The sequence below is a fragment of the Gorilla gorilla genome, chromosome 13 (assembly GCF_029281585.2).
Source record: "Gorilla gorilla gorilla isolate KB3781 chromosome 13, NHGRI_mGorGor1-v2.1_pri, whole genome shotgun sequence".
In the NCBI taxonomy this organism is placed as follows: domain Eukaryota; kingdom Metazoa; phylum Chordata; class Mammalia; order Primates; family Hominidae; genus Gorilla; species Gorilla gorilla.
The window spans coordinates 102,886,828-102,906,849 of NC_073237.2; the positions used below are offsets into that span (position 1 = coordinate 102,886,828).

At 37.8% G+C, this 20,022-nt stretch overlaps 1 long non-coding RNA gene across 2 annotated transcripts in view; it reads left to right on the top strand.

Moving 5' to 3' along the window:
- Positions 1-20,022, top strand: part of LOC101128024 (uncharacterized) — a 63,546-nt gene that overhangs the window by 19,435 nt on the left and 24,089 nt on the right. For both annotated transcript variants that reach the window (XR_008668249.2, XR_008668248.2), the window contains exons 2-3: positions 2,555-2,648; positions 3,734-3,831. This is a non-coding gene — a long non-coding RNA (uncharacterized lncRNA). The remainder of the gene's footprint in view (positions 1-2,554; positions 2,649-3,733; positions 3,832-20,022) is intronic.

A 20,022-nucleotide genomic window follows, 5' to 3' on the forward strand; every position in this document is an offset into this window, starting at 1 on the left:
ATGCTGTTTTCATGTCTGTATTATCTCACTGACAGATTATCAATTCTTTAGTGCAGTATCATCTCTGTAACCCTCATGCCTAGCACAGGGCTAGCCAACAGTATCCTGGACTCAGTTGATGTTTGTTGGTAAATGAATCAATGAACCTCTAATTCCATTTGGAACTGGACAGAGTACACATATAAGGGAATTTTCTCAAAATAATTTCAACTTTCATTTTAGATTCAGAGCAGGTTTGTTATATGGGTATATTGCATGCTGCTGAGGTTTGGGATATGAATGATCCTGTCACCTAGATAGTGAGCATAGTATCCAACTGTTCGTTTTTAAAACCTTGCCCCACTCCCTCCCCCCTCTATTAGTTCTAACAGTGTCTATTGTTGCCATCTTTATATCCATGAGGACCCAATATTTAGTTCCCACTTATAAATGAGAACATGTAGTATTTGTTTTCCTGCTCCTGCATTAATTTGCTTGGAATAATGGTCTCTAGCTCCATCCATGTTGCTCCAAAGGATATAATCTTTGGATAGTTCTTTTTAATGACTGCGTAGTATTCCATGGTATATATGTATATTCTGTTTATCCAATACACAATTGCTGGGCACCTAGGTTGATTTCATGTCTTTGATATTGTGAGTAATGCTGTGATAAACATACACATGCATATGTCTTTTTGGTAGAACAATTTGTTTTCTTTTTGATACACATATAAGGGATTTAAAAAAATAATATAAAATGTTGTTATATTAGGGGTAGAAGGACTATTGCCTATACCCACTCCCCAAATTAGGCTCAGTTTCCCCAGTGACACAGCCTCCAACTCTATCCTATGTTGAAATGACTTCTATTAATGTTTTTGAGCAGCCATTTCATGATGTACAACTGGAACATGGTTCCCCTTTATAACACTAGTTAGATTTTGGGAATTGTAGAAAACTTTGGCTGGGGTTAGCATTTAACTATCTGGGAGCAGTTGCGTTCTTTTATAGATGTTCTTTGAAATATAGATGAATCCAAAATTCAGAATGCAGATCAGTAATTTTCTTTCTGGATCTCCTGTGGCCACCTCAAGAGCGCCCCTTATGAGGCCACTACAAACCCCAGTGTCAGAGCTCTTCCTGGTTCCGAAGAGCAGGCACTTTCAAGGGAGTCCTGTGGGGAGTGAGTTGTTCAAGGGGAAAGCAAGGCATTGTTCAGGATTTAAAGAGCCCCAGAGATCTGTGAAGACCTTCTGCTACTGATGTCTTCATAGGCTTTGGTACGATTTGCTTTCTCATCCCATAGCAGCTGGAAAATATTTTCAGAAATTTTGTTTCAATACAAAATTGTTATTTAGATTTTGTTTTTTTGAAGAAGGGAATTCAGAATTTTGTGAAAGATTTAAAATATATGCAATGTGTTTTTGATATCTTTAGACTTTTAATGCCTATTAAGTTTTAGAAATAATTGTGGCTTTGACAGAATTTGGTTTGCTCATAATTTATCACATTTGATGCTTTTCTTTAATTACAATAATATATGCAACCATCTTCAGGCTTATAAAGTGCTTTTTCAGTCTGCCCTCATCACAAGATGACTAGGAACCTCATTTTATGGATGAAAACATTGAGCTTAAGAGAGGTACAGTGATGTGCCAAGCTCACACAGGTAATAGCAGAACCAAGACTTCAAAGTCAGGCATCAGGCTCTAGATTTTATCTTTTTCAGCACCTCACCTTATCCTATTCATATTCAGATATGCGAAGACTAGACCCCAGAGGAAGTCAAACAGAATTTGAGGGCATATAGTCCAAAATTAACATGGACAGAAAAAAGTAAGCCAAGCCTCAAGATATAGACAAGATGCATCTTATGGGTTTTAGTCTCTCTCTTTTTGATTCAGAATCACATCTCCTTTCTTATCACAATGCAGACGTTAGGTTTTCCCCAGACTGAATTTACAGATAATAAGAACCCCAGCTCTTAGGTCTGGGATTCAGACAAACATTCTCCCAAGGCAAAGGTTCAGTGCTTTACGTACTGGTATAAATGGAAATGCTATAACATTCCCGTATGCAAACAACTTGCCAAAACAGTGTAGTGTTTCAAAAGCCATGTGCTGAATGGAGACAAGATTTCTGTACAAGCTGTGGGAGTAGGGTGAATTTATGAAGCAGAAGGTATGGGCTGAGGAAGAGATCAGCCCAGTAACAGTTTACTGGCCTTGCCGTTCTCTTAAGAGGCACTAATGGTAGTGGACTGGTGCAATGGAAGTAAACCCAGCTTCATTTAAGGCAGTAGCATGAAATTGGTTGCAATAAAATTATGCATTAAGTGTGCATTATGTTTAATAAGACTGGATTGCACTTCCCATGTTTACTCTGTGACTATTGAGGCTGATCCAGTTTTCTAAAGTTCTCCAACTGGTTCACGATCAAGTTTTCGGCCAGAAGGTCAAATTTCCCTTGCTGTTATTATATGTCTCTATTACTTTACTATGGCATTTACACTTTATATTCATTACTTTTTTTCTGTCTCCTGAACCTTCCCCATTCCAAAATGTTCCCTGTAGATGGCCCGTTTGACACAAATTAGAACAACCTTGATAGCTGTCAACTGGAGACTATCTGAGAACAAAAGGACATTACTGCAAACCAGCACTGGAGGTAATTTCATGTGCTTTCTCTGAAGACTTCTTAATGGCCTTTGAGAAATAACACAATTCAGATCTGCAACCAGGAGGCAGGGTAGATGTTGAACAGCATGGGAAACATGTGACTTGGACTTTAGATCCTACCATCTAGGGGTTAGGGGTATTACCATTAGAAAATAGAAATATCTATTTTTCATTTCACGCATATTAATTAATTCACCTAATTAGAAACACTCATTGGGAACCTACTATGTGCCAGATAGTGTGAATGTGGTGAGGATACACCAATGAATAAGACTCGGTCCTGTTGTAATTTTATAGTATAATAGGGATGGGAAGTAGGGATGTTGATACATTAAAATATACTTTCAATTCACTGAGATATATGAAATAGCAGAGGAAGAATTTAGAAAGTATAAGTAGTATTTCTGGTGGAGAATAGACAACCTTTGCAGAAAAGGTGAAAGAGCTTTCTAAAGAAAAAAAAAGAAAGAACAGAAGGAATAAAAGGCATTCCAGGCGGAGAGAATGGCATATGCAAGACATGGAGGTGTGAAAGAGGATGATATATTTAGGAAATCACAAGTAGATCACTGGGGGCCATAAATGGTATGGGGACTAGAGTGGAATATGAAATGGCAGGAAATGAGGCCAGAGTGTGAGGATTGCTCAACATAAATCTGTCAGGGGTTTAGACATTATCCCATAGTCATGAAGGCATCAACGAAAAATTCTCCCAAACAAGGAATTTTAATCTTTTACTTCTACAGCTTGGTTCAAGTTGGGTGAAGAATAAATAGGACCCCTTTGAAACATCTTTCTGAAAGAATACATTGAGGGAAGTGTAAAACAATGCATTGGTATACATATGTGTATGTATGTGAATAAACATATATATCATACATACATATATGCATATCACATACTGTATTATGTATATAGTGTGCATACCTATTATATGCATATAACATATATGCATATGTATCTGTATAGATAGATAGATATGGCAATACTTTCTTATAACCTTTTACAATAGTCATGGACTTTAGCCATGTTGAATTAACGTGCATCATTCTTACACTTACTTATCATTGTAAGCAACTCTGAAAGAAGATAAAAGTACATGAAGAAATCGTTTGCAGGCACTGGACAAAAAAGAGTGCAAAGCTATAATCTTGAGAGCAGGAAACACACAGGTAAGCTCCACATTCATATTGTGTTCCTACATGAGAATATTTTAAAATATTTCATATAAGTAGACCCCAAACTGAAAGCATCAGTATCCCTAGAGAAAGGAAACAGAGATCAGAATTCAGACTGCTGTGGCAGCTAGAATTTATAAGGCAAGGTACTAGAAATAAGAGAACTGTACCAAAAAGACCTCCAGAAATTTCCATTGATTCTCTTTAAGTCTTTGCCCAAATACTAATCTGTATGTGAATATGGCAAGATTTGGTCGGGCACAGTGGCTCACACCTGTAATCCCAGCACTTTGGAAGTCCGAGGTGGGCGGATCACCTAAGGTCAGGGGTTTGAGATCTGCCTGACCAACATGGTGAAACCCATCTCTACTAAAAAAAAAAAAAAAAATACAAAGACCAGCGAAGCATGGTGGCCCATGCCTGTAATCCCAGCTACTCAGGAGCCTGAGGCAGGAGAATCACTTGAACTTGGGAGGCAGAGGTTGCAGTAAGCCCAGATTGTGCCACTGCACTCCAGCCTGGGTGACAGAGTTTTGCAAAGAAAAAAAAAAAAGCAAGATTCAACAAAGACTGGCATGGAATAACTACATGCAAACTGTCAGCTGATGAGCGATCACAGAGGTCACACAGTACAAACGGAGATCAGATTTCCAGAGTAGATTGTCCTCAGTGAACACCTCTGCCATGAATGTAAGTCTTCAGAAAAGATACGTGTTGGGGGCAGTGCTACCACTTTAATCATGGAGTAAGGATTAATTGAAAGCCTGATGCATCTGAACTAACATCAAGCCTTGACAAGACCAAGCTGATCTGCTTGTGTGTGAATTAGCTGAATTGCAGACAGACAGACACACAGACACACAGACACACAGACACACACACACACACACACACACACACAAAGGGAGGGAGAAAGAGAGGGAGGGAGGAAGGGAGGGAGGGAGAGGCTGATAGAAGCTATAAAGGGAAACAGCAAAACCCAGACTGTCAACAATGTAGGAACCACAAAATCTAAATAATCAAAACTTACTAGCCATGTAGAGGATCAAGAAGACATAAACCATAAAGGAAGGGAGGGGAAAAGTAAACAGAAAAAGAAAATAGACTACACATATATTGGATTGAGTAGATATGGACTTTAAAGTAGCTAGAATAAATGTACTCAAAGCTGTAAAGTACAAGATGAGCATGATGAATAAACAGATGAGGAATCTCAGCCAATCAAAATAATTATTTTTTTAAAGGGAGCTAAAGGAAAATAAAATTCTAGAAATAAAGAATACAGTATCTGTAATTAAAATTTAATTGAAAAGTTTACTGAATGACCTTCATAACTTATTAAATACTACAGAAGGAAAGATCAGCAAGCTTGATGAGAGATTAATAGAAAACATCCAAACTGAATAACTAAGAGTGAAAAATACTTTAAAAAATGTATCCTCTGTTATCTGTGGGAAAATATCAAGTGGATTCTTATTGTAAGTATACTTGGAGTCTTAGAAGAATCTAAGGGAAGAAAAATAAATTTTTTTAAATGGCCAAAAATTTTACAAAAGCAAATGAAAATATCAACCACAGATCCAGGAGATTCAGTGAATACCTGGAAGAATAAACACACACACAACTAACATACCTAGGACAAAATAGTCAAATTTCTGAAAATCAAAGATAAATAAAAATCTTAACAGCAATGAGAATAAAATAACATTATTTAGAAGGTAACAATGATAAGATTCACTGGTGACTTCACATCAGAAATAATACAAGCCAGAAAATAAGAAAAAGGTATATTTAAACTACTAAAAGTAAAACAGAACAAAACCTACTAATCTAGAATTAGATATGCTTCAAAAATAAAGATGAGATAAAGACATCTTCAGGTAAGTTAGAGCTAGGAAAATATGGTGCCAGTAGGTATGCACTACAAAAAAAATGTTAAAAAGATTTCAAGCTAATGCCAAATTGAAATGCAAACCTACAAGAAGAAATGAAAAGCATTGTAAATGATAAATATGTCGATAAATACAAAACACTACTTTTTCTTTGAATTGCTTTAAGATACTTTTTAAAAGAAAGATAATCGGTGGCTCAAGGCTATAATCCCAGCACTTTGGGAGGCCAAGGCACATGGATCACCTGAGGTCAGGAGTTCGAGACCAGCCTGGCCAACATGGTGAAACCCCGTCTCTACTAAAAATACAAAAAATTAGCTGGGCATAGTGGCAGGTGCCTATAATCCCAGCTGCTCGGGAGGCTGAGGCAGGAGAATCGCTTGAACCCGGGAGACGAGGTTGAAGTGAGCAGAGATCACACCACTGCGCTCCAGCCTGAGTGACAGAGTGAGACTCTGTCTCAAAAAAAAAAAAAAAAAAAAAAGAAAGATGACAGTATATTGTGGGTTTTAACACATATGTAGATGTAAAAGATACGACAACAGTAGCAGAAATGATGGAATGGTAAATGTAATTATATTTATTACAAGTTTCTTACATTTCTGTGAAATGATAAAAAATTATTTTAAGTGGGTATAAATAAAAGGCAATAAATTAAGTATGATAGACATCTGAAAAATATTCAAATATTTGGGAATTCAACACACTTCATAAACAAGCCATGAGTCAAAGATGTCACAAGGGAAATGAGAAAGTATATTGAACTGAATGATATGAAAAACACAACTTACCAACATTTGCAGAATAGGGATAAAGCATTGCTTAGAGGGAAATGTATAGCTTTAAATGAATACATTATAAAATATAAAAAGTTGATAATTAAAGCTCTAGAATTTCATTCTAAGAAACTCAAAGAGAGAGAAAATTAAAGAGAGTGAAAGAATGAAATAATAAAGAAAAATGGAAATCCACGAAATAGGAGATGGTTAAATAATAGAGAAAATCACTAATTGCAAAAATATATTATTTGAAATAAATAAAGTTGATAAACCCCTAGGTAGATTAATCCAGAAAAAAATACTAATATCCAATATCAAGAAAATATGATCTTCAATAAAAGAGATTACCAATATCAGAACAAAGGAAAGACATCACCATAGATTCTACAAATAATGAAATATTATGAACATCATGCCAATAAATTTAATAACTTAAAATGCCAAAAGCACGAACCATGAAAGAAAACATTAATAAGTTGTATTTATCAAAGTTAAACTTGCTGCTCATAAAAAGTCATTGTTAAGAAAATTAACAGGCAAACCGGAAGGAAATATTTACAATACAGATTCCGACAAAGGACTTGTATCCAGAGTATAAAAAGAATTCATACAAGTCAATAACAACAACAAAAACAAAGTGTGTCTCCAGATGCCAAAATAGGATTAGAAGTGCTAGAGATGTACTGGTTGAAGTATCTGTGAAGATAAACTGGTGGGGGAGTGGTGGCACACAAACAAGGAAAGACATCTAACCCCAGGGCAATTCTGATACCTGTCCAAGATAAGAAAGAAAGAAAAATTGGCTAGGAAGAGCCTCAAATTGCAACACACTCTCAGAATATTTTAATCAGGCTGATGAATAATCTTTAAGCAAAAGTTGCCCTTTAGAGGAATCCTTGTTAGGTGGGCATAGGTTAGACTCACATTCCCCAGTGCTTAGGCACTGGTTGAAAGCAGCAATGGGGAACTGTCAATCGATTATATTTCCCAAAATAAGCTTTCTCAAAGGAGATCTGAGCAGCACACTCCTATGGATGTCAAATCACACAGTTTAAAGAAATAGGCAAAAGAATTAAACAGACATTTCACAAAGGATGATATATGAATGGCCAAAAAGAACATAAAAAATTGCTCTACATCATTAGTCGTGAGGAAATTACAAGTCAAAACCACAATAAGATACCACTGCACACACATTAGAATGGCTGTAAATAAGAATGTTGACAACACCAAATACTAGTGAGGATATAGAACAGCAATAACCCTCATATATTACTTGTGGGAGTCTAAAGTGGTAAAACCAGTTTGGAAAATTGTTTGTCAGTTTTCTATAAAGCCAAATGTATACTGACTCTATGATCTAGCAATTTCGCTTCTAGGTATTTACCCAAGAGAAATAAAAACAAATGTCCATAAAAATGTTTGTTTAAGAATGTTCGTAGCAACTTTATTCGTAATAGTCTAAAATGGAAACAACTCAAACATCAATTAATGGAATATTACTCAGCAATAAAAAGGAATGAACTATTTATATACACAATAACATGGATAGAGCTCAAAAACATTTTGCTAAGCAAAAGAAGTCAGACACACAAGAGTACAAAGTGTGTGATTCACTTACATGAAATGATAAACAACATTTTTTGTAATGATGAGAAATAGATCAGTGCCTCAGATAAGAGGGTACAGTAGTTCACTGAGGAGGGGCATGAAGAAACTTTCTTGAGTAGTGGAAATGTTTTGTGTCTTGATAAGAGTTTCTGTATTCTTTGGAAGTCATGAAATGCACATGAAGAGAGCTGTGAATGTATATATACATACATATATACATATATACGCACACACACATACACACACACACACACGTATATATTATCCACCAATCAAAAAAATTAGGTACAACCCTAACCATAAACATCTAGTAGAGTCAAAAGTTTGCATATTACACTAAAATATTCAAAGAAAATATAAGTTCTTTGTCTCATGATCTGTTCTTTCTCAAGAATTCCCCTCCCACAGCTCTCTAGGTAGCTGGGAAACCTAGAACTGGAAATTTACAATATCTCAATCTTTTTTCCACTTTAATCTCTTTTCACATAAAATGTTGGATATATTTTAAGTTCACCTTCCTCTTAGAGATGGCTTAAAGTTTTCCTTATTTCTGGCTGCTCTTTTACTTTAGGTAAGTGTTTCATCTTATAGTGTCCTGAATCCTCCCTGTTCTTTATCCTGAGATGATTTCTGGATCTGATGACAAGGCTTCTTTGCATACTCTCAAAGCAGAGAGAAAAGGCGTAAGTTCCAGCAGGTGTTCTTGGATCCTCTCTTATCTTTACTGGGAAGCGTCCGATCTATTCTGATACTTGGACTGATCACTGCTGAGGTGTTATTGGCCCCATCTAGAGCAAGGTGCTGCTGTTGAAAACTGGAATCCACGGCTCTGGTCATATGTCCCTGTTTGGAAAGCCCCTAAACACAGTGCTGTCTCTCAGCTCCTCAGTGTCCCCTCAGCGAGGCTCACAGAAACTTCTGGATTGATTACCTGACATAGCTACAGACAGCCCTGTCTTTCACCTATTTATTTCCTCCCCAGTCATCACTGCTGTGTATAACCCCACACCATATTGAAAGTAGCCTTGTGAGGAGACTTCTCCTGAAAGCATATGACCTTCCTCTACTATCCCCAAGGTTGCTGGTGACTGTCTCCTCTCTACATCCTCCCACCATATTTTTAAATTCTTTCATGTCTATCTGGATATTTCTGACTCATCTCCACCCACATCTTCTATTTTCTAACTGCTGTATGTCCCCTATGTCATATCCTGAGTTCTTTCTACTCCCTTTGTTCTAATTGTCTAGGACTGACACTAGTTATGAAAGGCACAAGCCAACCTGGAACAAGAGCTCACCGTGAAAACAAAAAATGCTGCACATTGCCCTAGTATCATCAAAATATTGTCCCATTACACACAAAATATTTAGTTCGGAGTCTATCTTTTTAAGTTGGACAGTCAAACTAGTTTTACTGTGTTTTATTTCTCTTCTGTTTTTCTGGCCAGTTCTCCAGTCTTGGTAGCTCTTTTTTTTTTTTTTTTTTTTTTAGATGGGGTCTGGCTCTGTCACCCAGGCTGGAGTGCAGTGGCATGATCTCGGCTCGCTACAAGCTCCGCCTCCCGGGTTCACGCCATTCTCTTGCCTCAGCCTCCCCAGTAGCTGGGACTACAGCGCACACCACCAAGCCAGGCTAATTTTTGTTGTATTTTTTAGTAGAGACAGTGTTTCACCATGTTAACCAGGATGCTCTCGATCTCCTGACCTCGTGATCTGCCCGTCTCGGCCTCCCACAGTGCTGGGATTACAGGCGTGAGCCACCGCGCCCCACCCAGGCTTGCTAGCTCTTTAAACAGTAGCAGACAGGGTGGCAAAAAGAGCCATAATGTAAATCCCAGCAGGGCAGCACCTTTTAGACAATGTGATGCCCATACTAGTCTGATTAGGCTGGCAAAGTTGTGACTCAAAGTCTTTTAAAAAATGGAGGAGGGAGAAGAGGAGTACTAGGCATGATTATACAAACTTAAAGTAGGAAATTAAATTCACCAGCATCAAGTAAAAAAATCTCAAAATGCTTAAAGATTGAAAATAGAGACATTTCTATTATAACAGTTAGCTGAGAATACTCTCCTTATGGATAGAGGGGCTTATTGGACAGAACCGACTAATCTGTGTTCTCCTCACCCCATCAACATCATATAACACCATCCCAAGGTACCATCATACTGTCCTGATATCCCCAAGGAAAATTAATCAAAAAATTATAATAATCAAAATTAATATAAAACATCGAAAGTACAAAATTTCAACTACTTGCCCTGTGAAATTTTGACCAAGGCTCTATTTGTTGTGTAACAACTTAAAGATCACATATTTTTCATCATGATGTAATATAAATACCAAGAAAGGCCATATCCCCACCTTCCTTGTTTTAGCAGACAGTCATTGGCATTTCACTGTGGTACATTTCACAGCCCTAATGCAATCACAACCAGGAGCCGTTTATGAATTAAATTACTCTAGCATTGCCTAAATTTCTGTGAGAAAGCAGATTTACCCCCCTTGAATGTTATTAGTGCAATCCTGGAATTATTTGTGTTTTCAACTAGTAAGACCGAATATAACCTTTCTGCTAAAATTCTGGCAAAAAGACACAGCAATATGTCTAACTTACACATGTGTGTTCATGTTCAATGCAAATGCCTTGGCAAGGAAACTTAGGTCAGAGGCTCCAATCAATCACTGGGATTTGAGACCTTGACTGGACTCTGCAATAGGAACTCATTTGTGGCCTGAACCCTCTTTATTAGACATGTCCACATAATACCAAGCAATGCCCCATTTGATCAGTTGAAGCAACTGACCAGGTCAGGTTGTTGTTTCTTGTCTTGCTTCTGTTTGTTTAAATATAAGAACTATAGCACGGCAGATAAAGTTGAAGCCCCTTTTGTTACCCCTCACAAGAGCATTTATTCCTCTTCCTCTTCCTCTCTCCCAAAGCTACCACACTCAGGAATTTACTGTGTATCCTATTTCATATGTTTATAATTTTATTACATCTATATGTGTCCCCAATACATTTTTAAATGCTGTCATATAGTCTATATGATTCTGCAACTTTTCATCCATTCAACATAATGTTTATGAGATACACCCATGTTGACACATGTAGACTTAGTTCATTTTAACAGCTACATTTGAATTCCATCACAAGCATATAGCACAATTTATATATCCATTCTCCTATTAATGGACATTTCAATTGTTTCTAATTCTCCTCTATTACAGACAATGCTGCAATGAATGTCCTTGTTCAGGTCTCCTTGGTGTACATGGGCAGGAACTTCGGTAGGGAATCGCTAAAGGCAGGATTTCTGGGTCCTAGAGCATATGGATTTTCTACTTTCTTAGTGGATATTGACAAATTAATTTAAATTCAAGTAAAATAGGATCTTTACTATAGCTTATACAGCCCACTCCCTTTTTTTTTTATTTTTTCATCTGGGTGTGTAGTTTGTATCCCAAATAACACGGGCAGAACAGGACTCTTTTTTCCATATCTTACCCTGCAGTCAAATTGTTCATCCCCTAGGCTTTTCCATTTTCACTGATGATACAACCATCCATCAGCTCAACTGCTCAAGCCTAGAACCAGGTGACATACTTAACTCCAAACTTCCTCTCACCTCCCACATGCCTTTCATTTCTCCCCACCACCACCATCAACACCAGTCTCCCATCGTCATTCCCATCTAAGTCACCATCATCTCTTGTGGACCTCTGTGCTAGCCCTTGACATTCTTCAGAATTTCATTCTGCCTCTCAACACTTAGCAGCCAGAGTGAGTTTTTTTGAAACATAAATCTGAGCCTGTCTTCTTCCTTGTTTAAAATCACCCATTGTTCTTGGAACAAAATCCATACTTCTTAGCCTATAAGGCCCTACATCATTTGAGCTTGTTCCCTTCACCTAATCCACCTAGGCCCACTCTCCCACTCCACTGCTCTCAGTCCATGCTGGTCCTCTATGCTCACACCTGCCAAGCCAACTCCTGCCTATGGATTATTATAATATTTCCTTATTTTATTTTTAATTTACACATAATAGTTGTATATATTTATGGGATATATAGCGATGTTTCAATACATATACTGTATAATGGTTAGATCAAGGTATTAGCATATCCATCGTCTTAAACATGTATCATTTAACATTCAATATTCTCCTTCTAGCTATTTGAAACTATATATTATTGTTAACTATAGTTATCCTACAATGCTATAGAGCACTACAACTTATTGCTCCTATCTAGCTATAATTTTGTTTACTTTAACAAATCTCTCCCTGCCCCCTCTTCCTCCAATCCTTCCCAGCCTCTGGTATCCTCTGTTCTACTTTTGATTTCTATGAGACCAACACTTTTAGCTTCCACATATGAGTGTGAGCATGTGGTGTTTAACTTTCCATTCCCAGCTTATGTCACTCAACATAATGCCCTACAGTTCCACTCATGTTGTTGCAAATGACAGTATTTCATTATTTTTATGGCTGAATAGTATTCCATTGTGTATATACCATTTCCTAGAATGTTCTAAATTTTTGCTGGGCTGGCTTCTTCTTGTCCTGTAGGTCTCAACATAAATATCATTTCATTGAGAGGCTGCTCCTAATCACTTAACCTATAGTAGTTCTATTGCAATATCCCACTTTAATTTTGTCAGAGTTATCATATTTTGTGTTTTGACTTGATTTAATGGTAATTTTCTTATTCTTCCTTTTAGAAAGTAAACTCCATTAGAAAGGAAACTTGTCTGCCCAAGGTTTCATCTGTATCATCTACAATAGCACATGGCATATAGGAGATGCTTTGTGATTATCTGGTCTGTGAGTGAGTGAATAGTAATTCAAGAGAATTTTTCATTTTTCTATGGCTTAGAGTTGTCTGTACACAGACAAATATTTAATGGACATGTTTAGGATGCTTTCATATGATAAATTTGGAGAACATATGATGTCCCTTGTTTTCTCCTTTAACTGATTTTTAAATTCTTTCTCAAGCTTCTTTAGCCAGAATAGGGTATCCCTTCTGTGGTATCCTGAAGCATTTTAATAGCCATTCCTAATATCTTCTATGGTACTGCATTGTGGTAATTTATTCAAATGTCTGTTTTCCACACTGTGCTGAGAGTTCCTTGAGACAGGCACAGTGCTGGGTCCATTTCTGTATCCCCAGAGCTCAGTGACTTGAGTGAATGAATGATGGCTAAATGGGTGGATAGATGAAAAATGTCTGCCCAATTTTGCCATGACGGTCAGAACCAAAACTACAAAAAATGAAAAGGAGACAGACCTACATTACTCTCCAAAAGAGGGAGCAATAGAGTTATTATCACCTGGATAGTTCTCAAGATCTGCAAATCGAGCAAAGCCAGGAAATTCAAATTTTTGCCAGATAAGCCCTTGGCTTGCCAAACATATTTCTGTTTAAATCATTTACGATTCTGCTTATAGTACATGATAAACTTTTTGTTTTATACATCTCTTATTTTAGCATTCCATATTCTTATAAACATTTACAAAATCTTTCTTTCTGTGCTATGGATATTGTGTTGTGATTCTGCTGCTAAATTTGCTACTTTTTAATTAAATCAGTTTGGTTGTCATCTTACTAAGTCATTTCTTTCCATTTTTCTCCCAAACATTTATTACTAAATTTTCAAGCACACAGAAAAGTTGGAAAAATTGTACAATTAGCATTCACATATTCACCATCTGAATTCAATAATTATCTTGCCATATCTATTTTATATCTCTATATACATATATACACATGTATTTATATTTTTGCTATAAGTAAATTATAGGAATTATGATACTTCACCACTAAATATTTCAACCTACATCTCCTAAAAACAAAAGCATTAATTTACATAATCTCAGTAGCATTATTTTATCCAGAAGATTAATAGCAATTCCCTACATCAGTTAATAACTAGTCCATACTTAAATTTTCCCCAATTGTCCCCAAATTATATTTTATAGATTTTTTTTCAAACTAGGATCCATGAAGGCTCACACGTTTTTCTTGGTTTTTATGTCTCGTGTCCCTTTTACTCTACAAAAGCCCCTCTCACAACTTTTTTTGTTGTTGGTGTTGTTGTCATTACACTGACTTTTTGAAGAGACCTGATCAGTTGCCTTCTAATAGATCTACATTCTGGATTTGCTTCAGGATTTCTCTGTGACGTCATTTAGCTGTTTTCTCAGCTACCTGTGTTTCCTCTTATTTAGAAATTAAGAATAGAAGCTTGATTGGATTCAGGGTAAATATGTTTTTTGTAAGAATAATGGTGATGCTAAGTATTCCGTATCTTTACGGAAAGCACATAATGTCAAGCTGCTCTGTGATTACTGATGTTAAATTTGATCACTCCATTATAAATCTAACATTTTGCTTTTACAATGAACAATTAGTTGCAACACAAGCACTTAATAGAGCTGTCATCAGTGAAATGCCCACTATGTCCAGGTGCAGTGCTAACAACCCTTCATAACAATCCAGGAGGAAGAATAACTTCACTTAAAGATGAAGAAACTGCATATGGCTAGCCAGTTTTCCCAGAACCATTTACTAAATAGGGAATCCTTTCCCCATTTCTTGTTTTTGTCAGGTTTGTCAAAGATCAGATAGTTGTAGATATGCGGCATTATTTCTGAGGGCTCTGTTCTATTCCATTGGTCTGTATCTCTGTTTTGGTACCAGTACCATGCTGTTTTCGTTACTGTAGCCTTGTAGTATAGTTTGAAGTCAGGTAGCGTGATGCCTCTAGCTTTGTTCTTTTGGCTTAGGATTGTCTTGGCAATGAGGGCTCTTTTTTGGTTCCATATGAACTTTAAAGTAGTTTTTTTTTTCCAATTCTGTAACTGGATCCCTTGCTTACACCTTATACAAAAATTAATTCAAGATGGATTAGAGACTTAAATGTTAGACCTAAAACCATAAAAACCCTAGAAGAAAACCTAGGCGATACCATTCAGGACATAGGCATGGGCAAGGACTTCATGTCTAAAACACCAAAAGCAATGGCAACAAAAGCCAAAATTGACAAATGGGATCTAATTCAACTAAAGAGTTTCTGCACAGCAAAAGAAACTACCATGAGAGTGAACAGGCCACCTACAGAATGGGAGAAAATTTTTGCAATCTAGTTATCTGACAAAGGGCTAATATCCAGAATCTACAATGAACTCAAACAAATTTACAAGAAAGAAAACAAACAACCCCATCAACAAGTGGGCAAAGGATATGAATGGACACTTCTCAAAAGAAGACATTTATGCAGCCAAAAGACACGTCAAACAATGCTCATCATCACTGGCCATCAGAAAAATGCAAATCAAAACCACAATGAGATACCATCTCACACCAGTTAGAATGGCAATCATTAAAAAGTCAGCGAACAACAGGTGCTGGAGAGGATGTGGAGAAGTAGGAACAATTTTACACTGTTGGTGGGACTGTAAACTAGTTCAACCATTGTGGAAGACAGTGTGGTGATTCCTCAGGGATCTAGAACTAGAAATACCATTTGACCCAGCCATCCCATTACTGGGTATATACCCAAAGGATTATAAAACATGCTGCTATAAAGACACATGCACACATATGTTTATTATGGCACTACTCACAATAGCAAAGACTTGGAACCAACCCAAATGTGCAACAATGATAGACTGGATTAAGAAAATGTGGCACATATACACCATGGAATACTGTGCAGCCATAAAAAATGATGAGTTCATGTCCTTTGTAGGGACATGGATGAAGCTGGAAACCATCATTCTCAGCAAACTATCGCAAGGACAAAAAACCAAACACCGCATGTTCTCACTCATAGGTGGGAATTGAACAATGAGAACACATGGACACAGGAAGGGGAACATCACACACCGGGGCCTGTTGTGGGGTGGGGGTAGCAGGGAGGGATAGCATTAGGAGATATACCTAACGTTAAATGACGAGTTAAGGGGTGCAGCACACCAACATGGCACATGTATACATATGTAACAAACCTGCACGTTGTGCACATGTACCCTAAAACTTAAAGTATAATAAAAAAAAAAAAGATGAAGAAACTGAGGCTCCAATAGGAGAGAATCTGCTCTCAAAGCTATATCCCCTACAACACTAATGGATGTATATGGAGGAGGCAATGCAGTATTTTCTGGTTCCTAATCCGTTTCCTTGGTTTACCTAAGAACAACCATGGTAAGATATGGTCAGAAAATAGTAATTATTCTTTTTCTGAAATGAGTAGTTGAGTCTTTTTAACTAAAAACTCTTTAAAAATAACTTTAGATATTTTAATTCTTATTTCAGCACTTTCTACATACAAGTGTTTACTTCCATGCTCTTGAATGCATGATTGTTTATTCATTTATTTATTTTATTTTTTTGGGGGGTGTGGGGGGTGTGGAGTTTGACTCTTGTTGCCCAGGCTGGAGTGCAATGGTGCGATCTTGGCTCATTGCAACCTCCGCCTACTGGGTTCAATCGATTCTCCTGCCTCAGCCTCCGGAGTAGCTGGTATTACAGACATGTGCCACCATACCTGGCTAATTTTGTATTTTTATTAGAGATGGGGTTTCGCCATGTTGGTCAGGCTGGTCTTGAACTCCCGACCTCAGGTGATCCGCCCACCTCAGCCTCCCAAAGTGCTGGGATTACAGGCATAAGCCACCATGCCTGGCTGATTGTTTATTGATAGAAGTAGAAATTAACATTTTATCTTACATAGTTATTCACATTAAACCACAATTGTGGAAACCCATTTTCCTACTTGAATTTGGTAGACAGGAAATCAGGAACATAAGTGATACTATCTTCCCCTTACAGCTGTGAGAATTATAGAAATCACAGGAAAATCTATCTCAGGTTTCAATGATAATAAAAGTATTAATTACTACAATTATATAAGCATTCTCTTCCATCTTTAGGGGGAAAGGAGACAATAAACATTTCAGATGCAAACTTTTCCTTTCCTTTTCCCTCACACAGACTCAACCTAAAAAAAAAAGAGCCTTCCCAGCCGGGCACCATAGCTCACACCTGTAATCCCAGCACTTTGGGAGGGCAAGGCGGGAGGATCACAAGGTCGGGAGATCGAGCCCATCTTGGCTAACATGTGAAACCCCGTCTCTACTAAAAATACAAAACTTACCTGGGTGTGGTGGCATGCACCTGTAATCCCAGCTATTTGGGAGTCTGAGGCAGGAGAATCACTTGAACCTGGGAGGTGGAGGTTGCAGCGAGCCAAGGTCGCGCCACTGCACTCCAGCCTGGGTGACAGAGTGAGACTCTGTCTCAAAAAAAAAAAAAAAAAAAAAAAACCAGCCACCCCATGAGTTGTAGCCTCTGAGCTGTAAATATCTGGGGTCCTGGCAGAACATACAGGGTTGAAGGTAGAGAAGTTGCAAGGGGCAACTGCTGGCTGAACAAATCAAGGAATAATTTCTATTATGTGAGAATTTACATACTTACGTTTTAAAAAAAAGTCCTTATACTTAGAAAGGTTGGGAAATACCAGACTGGTCTATACTCAATGTCTTCATCTCTTACTCAGTTCCAGACAGTCTGGCTTCTGCCCCTATCAACTTCACTTGCAATTGTTAAGTCCTTATATTACTTGCCTTTTCTGTAACCTTTAATTATGTTGCATGCTCCTTACTTGGATCTTGCTCTCTGTCTTCTTTTGGCATTCCATCATGTTCTACTCTCTTGGCCTTTCTCCTATTTTTCTGACCATTCTTTCTATAACTCCTTTGCCAGAATTCTTTTTCTCTGCCCATATTGCACACACTGGTATTCCCTGGGGTCATGTTCTTGGCCATTTTCTCAGTTTGCATGTTTTTCCTGAATGATCTCACCCCTGCTGTGGCTTCAACCATGGCCTGTGCCTGGATAAATCCCAACTCTATCTTAGGGATACAAATTTCCATACTTCTCTCATGGGCGACAGACTCATATGCATAACTTCCTATGGTACATATCCACTCTAGAACCCCAAGGAAGTTTAGCATGCCCCAAACTAAACTTAACACATTCCCTCCTTCCATCCTCCAAGTTGCTCCTTCTCCTTTTTTTTTTTTTTTTTTTTTTTTTTTTACCGAGTTTCGCTCTTATCACCCAGGCTGGAGTGCAGTGGCACGATCTCAGTTCATTGCAACCTTCACCTCCCAGGTTCAAGCAACTCTCTTTCCTCAGCCTCCCAAGTAGCTGGGATTACAGGCATGTTCCACCATACCTGGCTAAATTTTTTTGTATTTTTAGTAGAGACGAGGTTTCGCCATGTTGGCCAGGCTAGTCTTGAACTTCTGACCTCAGGTGATCTGCCCATCTCGGCATCCCAAAGTGCTGAGATTACAGGTGAGAGCCACCGTGCCCGGCCTCCTTTTTCCTTTATTTGCTTGAATGTACCACTTTTCTCATATTCCCCCAAGCCAGACATGTGGGATTCATCTTTGAACCCTCTACTCTCTACCTATGAAGCATCGGAGCCTATGAGATGATGATTTAAATTCTTATTTCGCCCTTCTCTTTCTCTTCCTACCTATAACCCATTGCCTTACTCCATTTGGGGGCTGGGTTTCTACAAATTTTCTAACTGGTCTCCCTGTCCCAGTCTGTGTTCTCTCCCATCTCCAACAACTAGCTTTCTATGGTGAGGGTGTCTACATAAATCACAAATCCGATTATGTTACTGTTTTATTTGAAACTTGGACTTGGCCTCCTGTTGTCCTTGGATAAAGTTTGAATTCTTTTGCATAGCATAAAAGGTTCTTCATGATCTGCCTCCTGCCTCCCTTCTAGTGTCATGCCTCAGCACAACCTCCTTCTGTCATATTGAACAACATATTCTTGGAATGGGGAGTGTCCTTTCTTTGTTTTTGTGCTTCTGCACATACTTCTCACTTTTGCTGAAGTGTCTTTCCCAACTTTTCACACCTAACTCACACATGTCCTCCAAGATTAAGTTCAGATGTCACCATATCCAAGAAGCTTAGCAAATAATCTATTTTGGCCATTGTCTCATCTACAGATACAAGTAAGTAAACATTCCCATTTTTAGCAATGATTGATCTACCATCTAAAATGTTGGGTTCTTATACTACATGTATTTACTTAGTGTATATGAAGGAATTTTGACTCTCTTCCCTCATTATCACTTTACTCCTTGTTGGCAACAGAGTCCAGCTCTCAACCCAAAAGGCTTGGCTGAGTCCTGGTACCTTGCTCGCTCTAGTCTGCACCCATCCCTGAAAAGCTAAATGCTGCCCACATTTTACAATCATTTTCCAGGCAAAACTGCCACATAAAATTGTGTAGTTTGTGCACTACATACATTCACAACAGAACCTGTGTGGAGATCCTGTTCCAAGCCCCTCCTTTGTAGCAAATGATCACCTGAATTTAGAATGCCACAATATACCACTGAAGCTTCAGCCACATTAAATGAATTGGGCCCTCTTGCATGATGAGATTGTTCAGTTTTAAGCCTTGTTGGTATTTCTTTAGAAAATTATATTTTGATCAAATAGTTGGCTAGCCCTCTCAGGGATGAGCCTATGGCCAGCAAGATACAGCAATGTGTGTTCAAACAAACAAACTAACAAAAACAACTTGCATTTTGAAGTCAGCCAGATCTGGGTTTGAATTTTTGTTCTGCTAATTGTGTAGCCCTAGGCAAGCTTCTTAATCTCTTTGATCTTCATTTTACTTCTTCATTGGATAGTAAAACTTAACTTACAGGGAGATCATAGTATTAAATAAGTTAATATATGTAGACTACCCAGCACTGACCCTGACTGGTTTATGTTTGCTCTTCCTCCTCATTGTGGAGGAACAGTACAAGGCGCTTTGTGGCACAAGGTGCCATAGATTAAGGTGCAACAAACACATATCA